The sequence below is a fragment of the Capricornis sumatraensis genome, chromosome 10 (assembly GCF_032405125.1).
Source record: "Capricornis sumatraensis isolate serow.1 chromosome 10, serow.2, whole genome shotgun sequence".
NCBI classification, from domain to species: domain Eukaryota; kingdom Metazoa; phylum Chordata; class Mammalia; order Artiodactyla; family Bovidae; genus Capricornis; species Capricornis sumatraensis.
The window spans coordinates 102,256,253-102,267,522 of NC_091078.1; positions in this window are offsets into that span (position 1 = coordinate 102,256,253).

An 11,270-nucleotide genomic window follows, 5' to 3' on the forward strand; every position below is an offset into this window, starting at 1 on the left:
GGCTATTAAATTGATGTCTATAGCCTGAGGTGACAAAATCAAGTGACTTTATTTGAATGAAGAGGAATTTAAGAGAAAGGGAAGAATGGAAATAAAGAAATCTCCTAAGAGGGGTTGGTTTTCAGTGACAGTGGAGTTACTGAATATCAAGATTTGGTGATCTACTTTACTTTGTCCCAAGTAACAATTATAAGTCCTTTCAGGTTGCTTCCTTCTAACACGTAAACCAATTGGCAGGGAACCAAAACAACTGAAAAGCTTGGCTCTAATCCTTGAGTACCTCTGAATACAGGTACACTTCTGTGGATGGAATTGTTAGGTGTGGAATGGTGCTAGTAGTATGGGGTGTACTTATCTCATTCTCCGGCAAGTTAAATACTGGGAAATTAGACTCTTGTTAGCGTGTGCAAGACAAGGTGCCTGGGTTTAGGCTGCCTGAGTTCAGATCTTAGTTTTATCGCCTGGCAGGTTATTTTTACCTCTCTGTGCTTGTTTCTTCATCTGCAAAACAGAGGTAAGAGTGTATACCTTTAACAGGTTGCTGGCAGACTAAAACGAGGCGATGTATGTAATGTGCCTAAAACAGAGCCTGCTATAGAATCAGGGCTCGGTAAATATTGACTATTACTGTCGATTGCTGGGTTGTTTTTTTGATGCCTGAGATAGTTAAGGAAGAGTCCTTTAGAAGGATGGGTAAATGACAGTTTAGCTGAGGATTGAAACTGTGGAGCAGACTGAAGTGGAGACTGAACTGGAAGGAAGCACTACCTAAACATGAAATCCTATGGTTACATGTATAAACCAATCTTTGTTATCCCAGTGAATAATAATATTACTCCAAAAAGTCATGATACTTATTCAGGATTAGGAAGGAGAATGAAACTGCAGATTTGAAGTGAAAAGCAATAGGGACTTCCTGGTGGTCCACCGGCTAAGACTCTGTGTTCCCAACGCAGGGGGCCTGAGTTTGATCCCTGGTCAGGGAACTAGATCCCACATGCTGCAACAAGAGCTTTCACGCCCCAACAAACATCAAAGATCCTGCAAGCCACAACTAAGACCCGCCACAGTCAAATCAATAAATAAAACTAAATATTAAAAAAAAAAAAACACAAGACTTCTAAACTTAAAAAAAAAAGCAACAATTATTTGTTGAGCATCTGACATTTGTTAACAGTGTTCTAGGCACTGGGGATAAACAATGAACAAAACAGAGAAATATTCCAGCTCTTGTGTAACTGTGTAAATCAAGATGTAATTTAAAAAATTAGATGGTGCTAAAGGATCCCATGATATAGCTGATACATGAACCATGTGGAAAAATGAGGAACTAAAGATGGTGCTTTACTAGGAATTATGACTTAAGATCTGTTGATCCCCTTCTCCAAATCTGAGGATTAGCGATTCACTAATTTTTTAAAAAATCAATCAAAATCCATTTATAAGGGATAAGCAATTTTATTTCACATCTGAAAGAGCAACATAAGCATGTTGCTCACGTTACATTCGGAGTAAAAAACCCTGAATGTGCTCGTGGTGACTATAGCTGTCAACACTGTATTATATAATCAAAATTTGCGAAGAGCATAGAGCTTACATGTTCTCTCCAAAAAGGAAAAAATAGATAAATAAAGGAGAGAGAGGTATTTGTGAGGTGATGGATGTTAACTAACAAACAGAGGGAAGTCTTCCACAATGCACAGGTATTTCAGATCACCAGAATGTACATTTTAAATTTATGTCAATTTATGTCAGTTATGTCAATCACACTGCAATAAAGAAAAAAAAATACCTATGTCCTTATTTGATTAGTCGATTAAAAATACATTCCTTTTCCATACTGTATTTAAGAGACTGGACCAAGAAGAGAGATACTAGAAACTGGGAAATGAGAAAAGGAAGAGGGCCATCAGATGAGAGAGCAGAAAAAGAAGGAAAAAAAGGGACAGAATATGGAAAACATCAGAATATTTTTTAAAAAAAAGGGGTGGGGTGGGGAGTAAGAACAGAGTTAGAGTAACCTGGCAACGCAGGACACGTGGGTTTGAGCCCTGAGTCAGGAAGAGCCCCTGGAGGAGGAATCCCAACCCACCCCAGTATTCTTACCTGGGAAATCTCATGGACAGAGGAGCCTTCCAGGCTACTGTCCATGGGGTCACAAAAACGGTCGGACACAACTGAGCAACTAAACAATAACAAACAGAAAGAGCAGGGATGGAGGGGCGGGGGAGGGTGGAAAGGAGGAAAGAGACGGGGGCGGAGAGGCCCAGAAAGCAGAGCCAGAGGAAATGGCCTTTCCCATTTCAGCTCAGCTGCTCTCTGTGGATACAGACTCAGAAAGGGCCAGCACTGGCATCTTAAATATTGTGTGGAAATTAAGAAGCCTCCACAATTACTGAGCCAAAAAGTATTCACACTGGTAATTACAAAAGGATGTTGTTGCCTTCGGGAACTTGTCTTTGTTTTTTTCTCTCTAAACTCACACTCTCTTTACTTTCGTGCTTGTGTTTATAGTAGTTTCCCATGTGAAGTGCTTTGTCCACCATACTGTTCGATGAACAACACTCAACAAATATTTATTGAGTACAGGGCTTCCCAGGTGGCTCAGGAGTTCACCTGCCAAGGCAGGAGATGGCAGGACATGTGGGTTCGATCCCTGGGTTGGGAAGATTCCCAGGAGGAGGAAATGGTAAATCCGCTCCAGTATCCTTGCTTGGAAAATCCCATGGACAGAGGAGCCCGGGGGGCCAAAGTCCGTGGGGCCTCAAAGAGTCGGACACGACTTAGCGCTGAGCAGGCACGAATCACTCCTACAGGAGTCCCGTTCTCCGGATGCTCCCAAGTACAATCAATCTGTGCTCATTTGAGCTGCTCAAATGTTGACAGCAAGAGTTTGAGACTGTCATAACTAAGTGAAATAAGCTGAATAACAAAAGTTATTTGAGCTTTCACTCAGACCAAAATGGAATCCCAGAGACATTCCCCACATGGGTAGCCGCGCCTGGTCTTGTTTGGCCTTTGCGTTACACCACAGGAGTGGGGACTAATGATTTAGGGGTCAGCAGACTGCCTGTGATTTATGTAACTTACTTCTGCAGAAATCTGCGTTGCCTGTGCAAATGTCACATGGAAGAGGAACTTCACGAATAGTAAAATAGGGAATAAATGACAGTTGAAAAGGCATTCGAAAACAGTACTTTCTTTAAAAAGAACTGTGCAACTCACTGCGCAGGTATGTTTAAAAATCAAATTTGCAGGCAAATCTAGGGAAATCTAATTACAAGTAATGAGGAGAAGGGCAGGCGTTGCTGTTCCGACACGGTCCAATAAGAAAGAGAAACGTCATCTGCGAAAATGCTGCAATCACCAGCTGTATACCCGAAACTTACGCAATACTGTCAGTCAACTACACTTCACCTTAGAAAAAGAGAAAGAACTCTGTTTTTCTAAGTTAATGTTATAGAACACAGAGTCACCTTCACATCGGAAGGGACTTTATAAGGTCCCTGATTCATTTCTCCTATCAAACAAGACCTCTTCACAGACAGCCATTCCGGTTCTGCCTAAATCTCTCTACTGACAAAAGCGTGCACTTGGCACTCACACGAGAGCCCTCCCCACCTTTGGACAACTGCAGTTGTGAGATTTTTTTCTTTACACTGAGCTCACGTATGCCTCCCTTTAATTTCTAGCAATCCTTTGACAATCTATGACCTAGGAGCTCCATAAGGGAGAGGAACAACCTGCCTTGCTCACTGTTCATCGAGAGCCAGCACGACGCGTGGCACAGGGTAAAGTGCCATTAAAATGGGCCATAAAACTGCTGACATGGCTACCGACTGCCCTGCAAGACCCAGTCCCTACGTCCAGTCCATCTGTCCTTTAGGACAGTGGAGTTCTAGCTCAGGATGAAGGCATTTTTCTTTTTTAATCTGTTGTGGATCCTTTTATGATATGCAAAAAAAGCGTGTGCCTGAGTGTCATGACAATATAGACTTTTTTTTCCCCCATTAATGATGTTTTTCGTTTACTTTTTGACATATAGTTGATTCACAATGTTGTGTTACTTTCAGGGGCACAGCAAAGTGAATTAATTATACATACATATATATTCTTTTTTCAGATTCTTTTCCACTATAGGTTACTACAAGATACTACTATAGTTCCCTGTGCTATACAGTAGGTTCTTGTTGATGGTTTATTTTATATACAGTACTGTATCTGTGCTCAGTCACTCAGTCAAGTCTGACCCTTTCCAACCCCATGGACTGTAGCCCACCAGGCTCCTCTGTTCATGGGATTTTTCCAGGCAAGAATCCTGGAGTGAGTTGCTAGTTCCGACTGCAAAATACATAGTATATGTATCTACTAGTCTCAAAGTCCTAATTCATCTCCCCCTTCCCTTTTGGTAAGCGTAAGCTTGTTTTCTACCATAAACATCTGTAAACGCTTATCCTCATATCTGTGCTTACCTTTTACCAAGTCGGAAACCGACAATGAGCAGAGCAGCATCAGGGCAGGAGCCGTCTCCAGAAGCTGCTTCACAACGGCCCTCTCCTTTTGTCTCTTTCTGTTCTGACAGGCCCTCCTCTGTCCAGATTTTGCGATAGCCTCCTAGCTGCTTGCCCTGCACACTACTGCCAAATGAACCTTCTGATTAAATCATCTCACTCTTCCCCCCAAGACCTGGAATCCCAACCGTCCTTACAAGATAAAGCCCACACTCCTTTGCCTACATCCCAGAACCTTTCTCATCCCATCTGAAATCTACACCCAATCCCATTTCTCACTCCTCGCACAGACACACGACCCACTTCCGCTGGGATGATCTCTGCAGAATGACCTCCCAAGCCTGTGCTTATTCACTAGTCCAGGCTTTGTTTTCTTGCCCTGGAAATTCTTTCCCCCCTCCTCTTACGCCGTCTCAAGCCCTGAACTTTTTTTGCTTCTGGGTAAAATTCACATACATAAAATTAACTGTTCTAAAGTGTGCAGTTCAATGATACTTAGGACATTCTTAAAGTCGTGCAACTGTCACCTCTATCAAGTTCTAAAACAGCTTAATCTCCTCAAAAGGAAATCTTGCATCATCAAGTAGTCACTCCCCTGGCCCCCTCTGCCTCCAAGCCCTGGCAACAAATAATTTGCTTTTTATCTCTATGAATCTGCCTAGTCTGAGTATTTCATATTAATGAAATTGTATTTTGATTCATTTTTCTTTTCTGGTATATTTAAAAGTCATTTTCCATTTTTCCAAAATAAATTTTTATTGGAGTACAGTTGCTTTACAATGCTGTGCTCATTTCTACTTTACAGCAGAGGGAATCAGCCACATGTCTACATATAAACCCTCTTTCGGATTTTTCTTAAGGTTATCCTGTCAATTCCTCAATTTTCCACACATAATGCAATGCCCATCTCCTCTACAGGCTTTTCATGGGCTTCCCCTCCACTCCAACTGATCTTGCCATTCTCGGAATTTTTGCAGCATTTGTTTTCTACTTTCTCCAGTCCTTCACCACACACTGATCTGGGTTTTTGGTTAACTGCTTCAACGTTGCCCCTTTTCGACTCACGTAGCTTCTAAACTCTGAGGTCTAGGAGCTTTGCTGTCTCCCTTTGTGCCTGCAGCCTACTGAACCTGGACGTAACTCATTGTGTCTGGCTGTGCGTGAATGAGGCGCAAGTGAAGGACGCTCAAGTCTGGATCCTCAGTGAGAGCCGGCTCCAGGCCCAGGTCGGTTCTTATCCTTCCTCCTGTCGTGGCCTCCTGCCTGCCATGTGCTTCTTCCTCAGTGTCACAGGTGTAGGTATGGGACACCTCTTTGCCCCGGTAGGAGATGAACAGGTGTGGCGGCAGGAGGATGATGGCAGGCTGCCCAGGGGTGGAGAGGGTGCGAGTTGCTCGCACTGATCTCTTGCTGAGAGACTCCCACCTTCATTCCCCAGGCACACATGCAGCCCTATGGAGAAAAGCGGGTGTGCGGAGAGGTCACAGGGCCACATGAAAAAAATAAAAAGTTCGCCTGTTTGCTTTGCCTTCATATGTAAATCGGTTCCTTTGCCTGGTATTTTGATTTGAAGTGGCTCATAAACGTGTATCTACCTTGTAAAAGGAGATTAACTGTTAAACAATTATGGTGATAATACTTGTGATGCACATATGAAATAGCTGAGCATATAATTATTCTATACATTATAAACAAATGAATAGGCCGAGACCATGTAGTGTTTTATCTAACAATTGACACAATGTTTGAAAGGGAACCGGTTTTATTTTCTGCATGAGTAATAAATCTAAGTAACATTCTGGATCATACATCCGTAGGAACTTTTCTCCCTGCTGTAGTATTAAACTGAATTTGCTACAGTTGCCACTGGAAGTCTTCAAACAAGAAAGCAAAACGTCGCCCTGGCCCTCAGGCCATTTAAAACCTGTTCTTCTGACCAGGACAAGAAAAAGATCCAACATAGAATGCTAAAGTCTATAATTAACATTTTTTTTTTTTTCTCTTTCATATCCCATTTTGCTCGCTTTAGCAGAGCAAAATGGAAATTTCTTCTGGCATTAATTTCATATCACTCTGTGTAACCAAAAATGTTAAAATAGAAATAAACATTTTTAGAGAGTAATTTAGGGAATTCCCTAAATATCAGTAAAGAATCTGCCTGCAGTGCAGGAGACCTGGGTTGGATCCCTGGGTTGGGAAGATCCCCTACAGAAGGGAATGGCGACCTACTCCAATATTCTTGCCGAGAAAATTACACGGACAGAGGAGCCAGGTAGGCTACAATCCATGGGGTCACAGAGAGCCAGACATGACTGAGCGACTTTCACTTCACACTGAAGATGTGCAGAAGAGCAGCACTAAGAAACCCACAATGAAACAGCACAAAGCAGTCCTCAAAGTCAAACCAAGTTTGAAAGCATTTATAAAGTAATGACAATGTGCTCAGTCCCCTGTGCTGTGGGCTGTGAATTAGGGAAGGTAAGCAGGGCACGTACACATGAGAAGAATAAAACGCTCCTCAACGCTCATTTCTACTCTCTAGGAATTCATAATTTTGCTTGGTACAGAACTTGCACATAAAACTTGTAAGACCTGACTGCAAACAATCAGCAAATGCAATGAGTAATATAGAATCTGGAACGTGTTAAATTGCATTTCAGAGTAAATCTCTTCCAATTATGTTTCAGCTAAAGGTAAAGTTAGTCTGCATTTTCTGAGTTTAATAGCTAGTGGCCAGGGTGTGTGTGACAAAAGAAACCCATCTGACCCTTAAAACTTAATGTGTGGCGCAAAACCAAAATGTTTGTGTGTATGTGCTGTGCTTCGTCAGGATCAGAGATGGTTCTAGCAGGTATGTACACATGGTCAAGGGCACACGAATCATGCGAATGGCCTAAAGACACGTCATACCAATGTGCTATGTTCCATCACTTAATAATCTTAACTTTCACTGAGTTCGGTTATTTGCCTGCCTGGTGCTAGATTCTGATTCCCTTCCCCAATCTGAAAAGCACCTGGGCCACCAGCTATAAAGTCATGTCACCAGGTGGGCAGATTTTGCTTCCTGTATAAGGAAACCTAGTGCTGGAAAGCGAGTGGTCATCTGATAAACGTCCACAGAGCTTTGAATAACTTCTAGTGGAATTTGTAATGTCTGAAGGCTTTGGTTACATCTGCATTGAGATGCACTCTAATATCCCATGTCTATATAAGAAAATATTCATTCTACTTAACTTCATATAACTTCCTTCAAAATCTATTTTCCTTACCATTTGTTTCCCCCAAAGTTTCATGTTATTTAGGATTTATCTCTAAGTGGTCAGTAAGACATTTTCTGAGAATTTAAAAACAGAACTGAAATGGTAATCGGACAACTGGGTCTTGAGTACAGAAGTTGAAATAGCTGTAATACTTACACTGACCAAAGAACAGTCATTAGAAGTAAGAGCTGGGTCTCCTTTTACTCAAACATTATATTCTAAATATTTAAAAATTCCAAATATGCTTTTAAAAGGTAAGTTGCTAACTATTTCCCAGGGGAAAAAAGTATTGTTGTTGTTGTTTTAATTTTAATGGGCTAGTCTCAGTGAAATTTGTTTCACATTTTTGTTAGGTGTAATTCATTTTTCTGATAAATAAGGTTATGAACTAAATTCACTTGGATAGTGAACCACTTAACTATATCCATTTTGAAATTACTATGAAATAAATACTCCTTCTGCAAAGTGAATCAGCATCCTATTATTTGTATTTTCAAGAAAAGTTAGTAGCTTATTAACAAAAGATGCATCCTTATATCCTTTGCTAGTAAACTTTGTTGCTAAGAGAGAAATGAAATAACACAATAATTACATTATTCATTATGTATAACCTAAAATAATATAAGAGATTTAGGAAAAATATTCAAGGACACAGGTGTTCCCCTCCTTCACATCTAACTCAAAGACAGCCACCCAGTTCCAGGCTGGCCTGGCAACGCTGCCTGGTCACGAGGCAGGAGTTAGACTATTGCCTGCTCTTAGTCGTCATGTCTCCCACTAACACCCTCGTTAAATCTAGATAACAATACTCATGAATGTCAGGAGGGATATCCTTGTCTGTTTTGTTCACTGCTTTAAACTCCTTCTCTAAAACAGCTCTTGGCACAAAGTAGGAGCTCAATAGATTTTTGTTGGATAAATAAATCTTCACTAAAAAGGAGCTTCTCTGTCGATTTGTTCTTGGGAGTGGGAGGGTCATCTCCAGGTTTGTGATAGCCGCTGAGGTTTGCCTTGGGCCGTATTAAGGATTAAATCATCAGAAATGGTGGCGGGGGAGGGGAAAGAAGAGAGAAATAGCCAATATTCCTGATATAAAGTTTCTAAAATAACGTTTAAAACTTTGTTTTCATTTAGATAAAGGCTATTCTAAAGGCATCAGGCTGATATAAATTTCTCAAAGGAAGTTCCAAAGAAAGTGACAGGAAAAATGTAACCTGTAATCTGAGTTGAAGGCAAAACTATTTAATTTTCCCTCTGGGATTTTCTAGAGCAACGCAACAGAAAAAAGGAAGAAGTATTCAATTCAAAGGACATTGCTGTGTGTGTGTGTGTGGATGTGGATAGTATACACATATATATTGCTGTGTGTGTCTGTCTTTTACTGTGTTCACTCTGAGGTCTGACAAGATTTTGGGAAACCTCTACTCATCACGGATTACATCAAGGTCTCATAATAACCATTTGCAATAGAAGTTTACCCTCCTGTGCTTCTGCATCAGCTATTTATGGTTACCAGTTCAGAATTCTATGCGAGTTAGAAGACAAACTATCCCGAGGTTATTTAATTTTAGGGAAAAAAATCCATAATAGAAATACATAGTTTTTAGAGAAAGACTTAAAAGGGGATAGCTGGAAAGGAAAATAACTCAGGAAACTATTGTTTAAAATAGCTGCTGTCTGGTGGATGCTAAAGATCAAATAGAGCACAGGCCCAAAGGAATCAACAAAATCAAACCGTATGTATGACTGAGAAAAACGAAGAGGCTGTAACAAAGATGGAGAATCTTTTCCTCCCAGAGACTAGTCCAGCAGAGTACAGAGAAGCCCAACGTGTGAGAGAAAGCTAAGTGTGAAATAAAACTGCATATAACAGAAAAGAATTCATGTACTGTCTCACATTATCCTCAATGGCTTAAAAGCAATAAAATAGCTAGAGGGTTCTCAATGTTCAATTTACTCTTTGCTTGATCTTTACTGATCAGGGTCACAGACGTACTAAAAAATAAAAGCAATAAATGTAGGCTTTTAAGTATAGAAGTAATTTTATATTAATGGCTAAACTCTGGAAAAGAGAGGAAAGCATAAGAACAAACAAAAAGCCTTCCATATCTATTTTAAAATATGATACATTTTTTCATAACTTTTGTATTGTCCCTTCATAGGCACATTTATATAAGGTTTCAATCAATGGTGCACATACATTCTTTATGTTACTTTTTAAAAAATAGTTTTCAAGTTTGCTCTAGTTTTCCAATTTGTCACTGACAATTACATAACATTCCACCTACTAATTACATCATAATTTACTTAAGCATTCCACTGCTGTTGAATAGTTATTTCCAAATATTGGTTCCTATAGCAATGCTTGTATGAAAGTCTTCGTGTATGTGGCTTGTTCTGTATCCTCCACCTCTTTGGAAAAAATCTCCAAAGTAGGGGTACAGCAGCAGATTGTGCAACATTTTGCCCAACTGCCTTTTTAGCAGGCGGAACTAAGTGATAATGACAACAGCTATACATAAGAGAACCAGGTTCTTCAATTCCTGAATCACAGAATTTTAGGATTAAAAAAAAAAAATCTATCATCAACAATCACTAGGACTGATACAGTTTCTACGATGAAACTGGAACTGAAGTTTACAAATCTATTTCTTGTAAGTCTGTTTAATGTGGGTCCTCCAGGGCCAGACCATCCTCAGATACTGTATAAAATCCAGTCTCTGACTTACAGACTGGGGATTGTTGGCAACCACGCTAAGGTAAGGGGAAGCAGTGATTCTCCGGCTAAGCAGATAGCCGGCTAGCCTCTACGGACACAAGCTTATCCAAAACAAGACTGAGTCTCTCTAACTAATAAAATGTCAGACCAACAGAGCCAACTGACAGGGTGATCTCAAGAGCTTCTATCACTACCTATAGGGTAATACATCAAGAGACTTAACTATAGGCAAGAGCGAGAACAATCCGGACTAACTGCGCTGCACACTGGGCTCCAGGCTCTCAGATGGGACTCGGGGCTCAGCTGCAGTGAGAGGTTCTCACACACTACACGAGAGAATCCCCTGCAGGGCTTGTCGAAAGACAGATTATCAGGCCTTATCCCTAGAGTTTCTGATTCAGTTGGTCTGGGGTGGGGCCTGAGAATTTACATTTCCACCAAGTTCCCAGACACTGCTGCTGCTGCTCCAAGGACCACTCTTTATCATTGACTTATTTCTTGATTCTTTCAAAAGCATGTAAGAAGTGCTTAGTGAGTACTGTGCTATGTGCTGGAGACAGAAAGATGAGTAAAACCAGTCAGCCCTGCTTCAATAAATTAATAATCTATGTTTTTGTAGACATTGTACTGCTCTCGTCCTGAAAGTCAACAAACTGGGACCTTGTTGAAAACAAAGTTTAAAAGTTGATTGCTTTTAAATAAAACTAGGGTATTTCTAATTAGTTCCAAATGCTTTAGGAAAACATGTAGTAATCCTACATTGGCAAAGGCCTGGGTGTT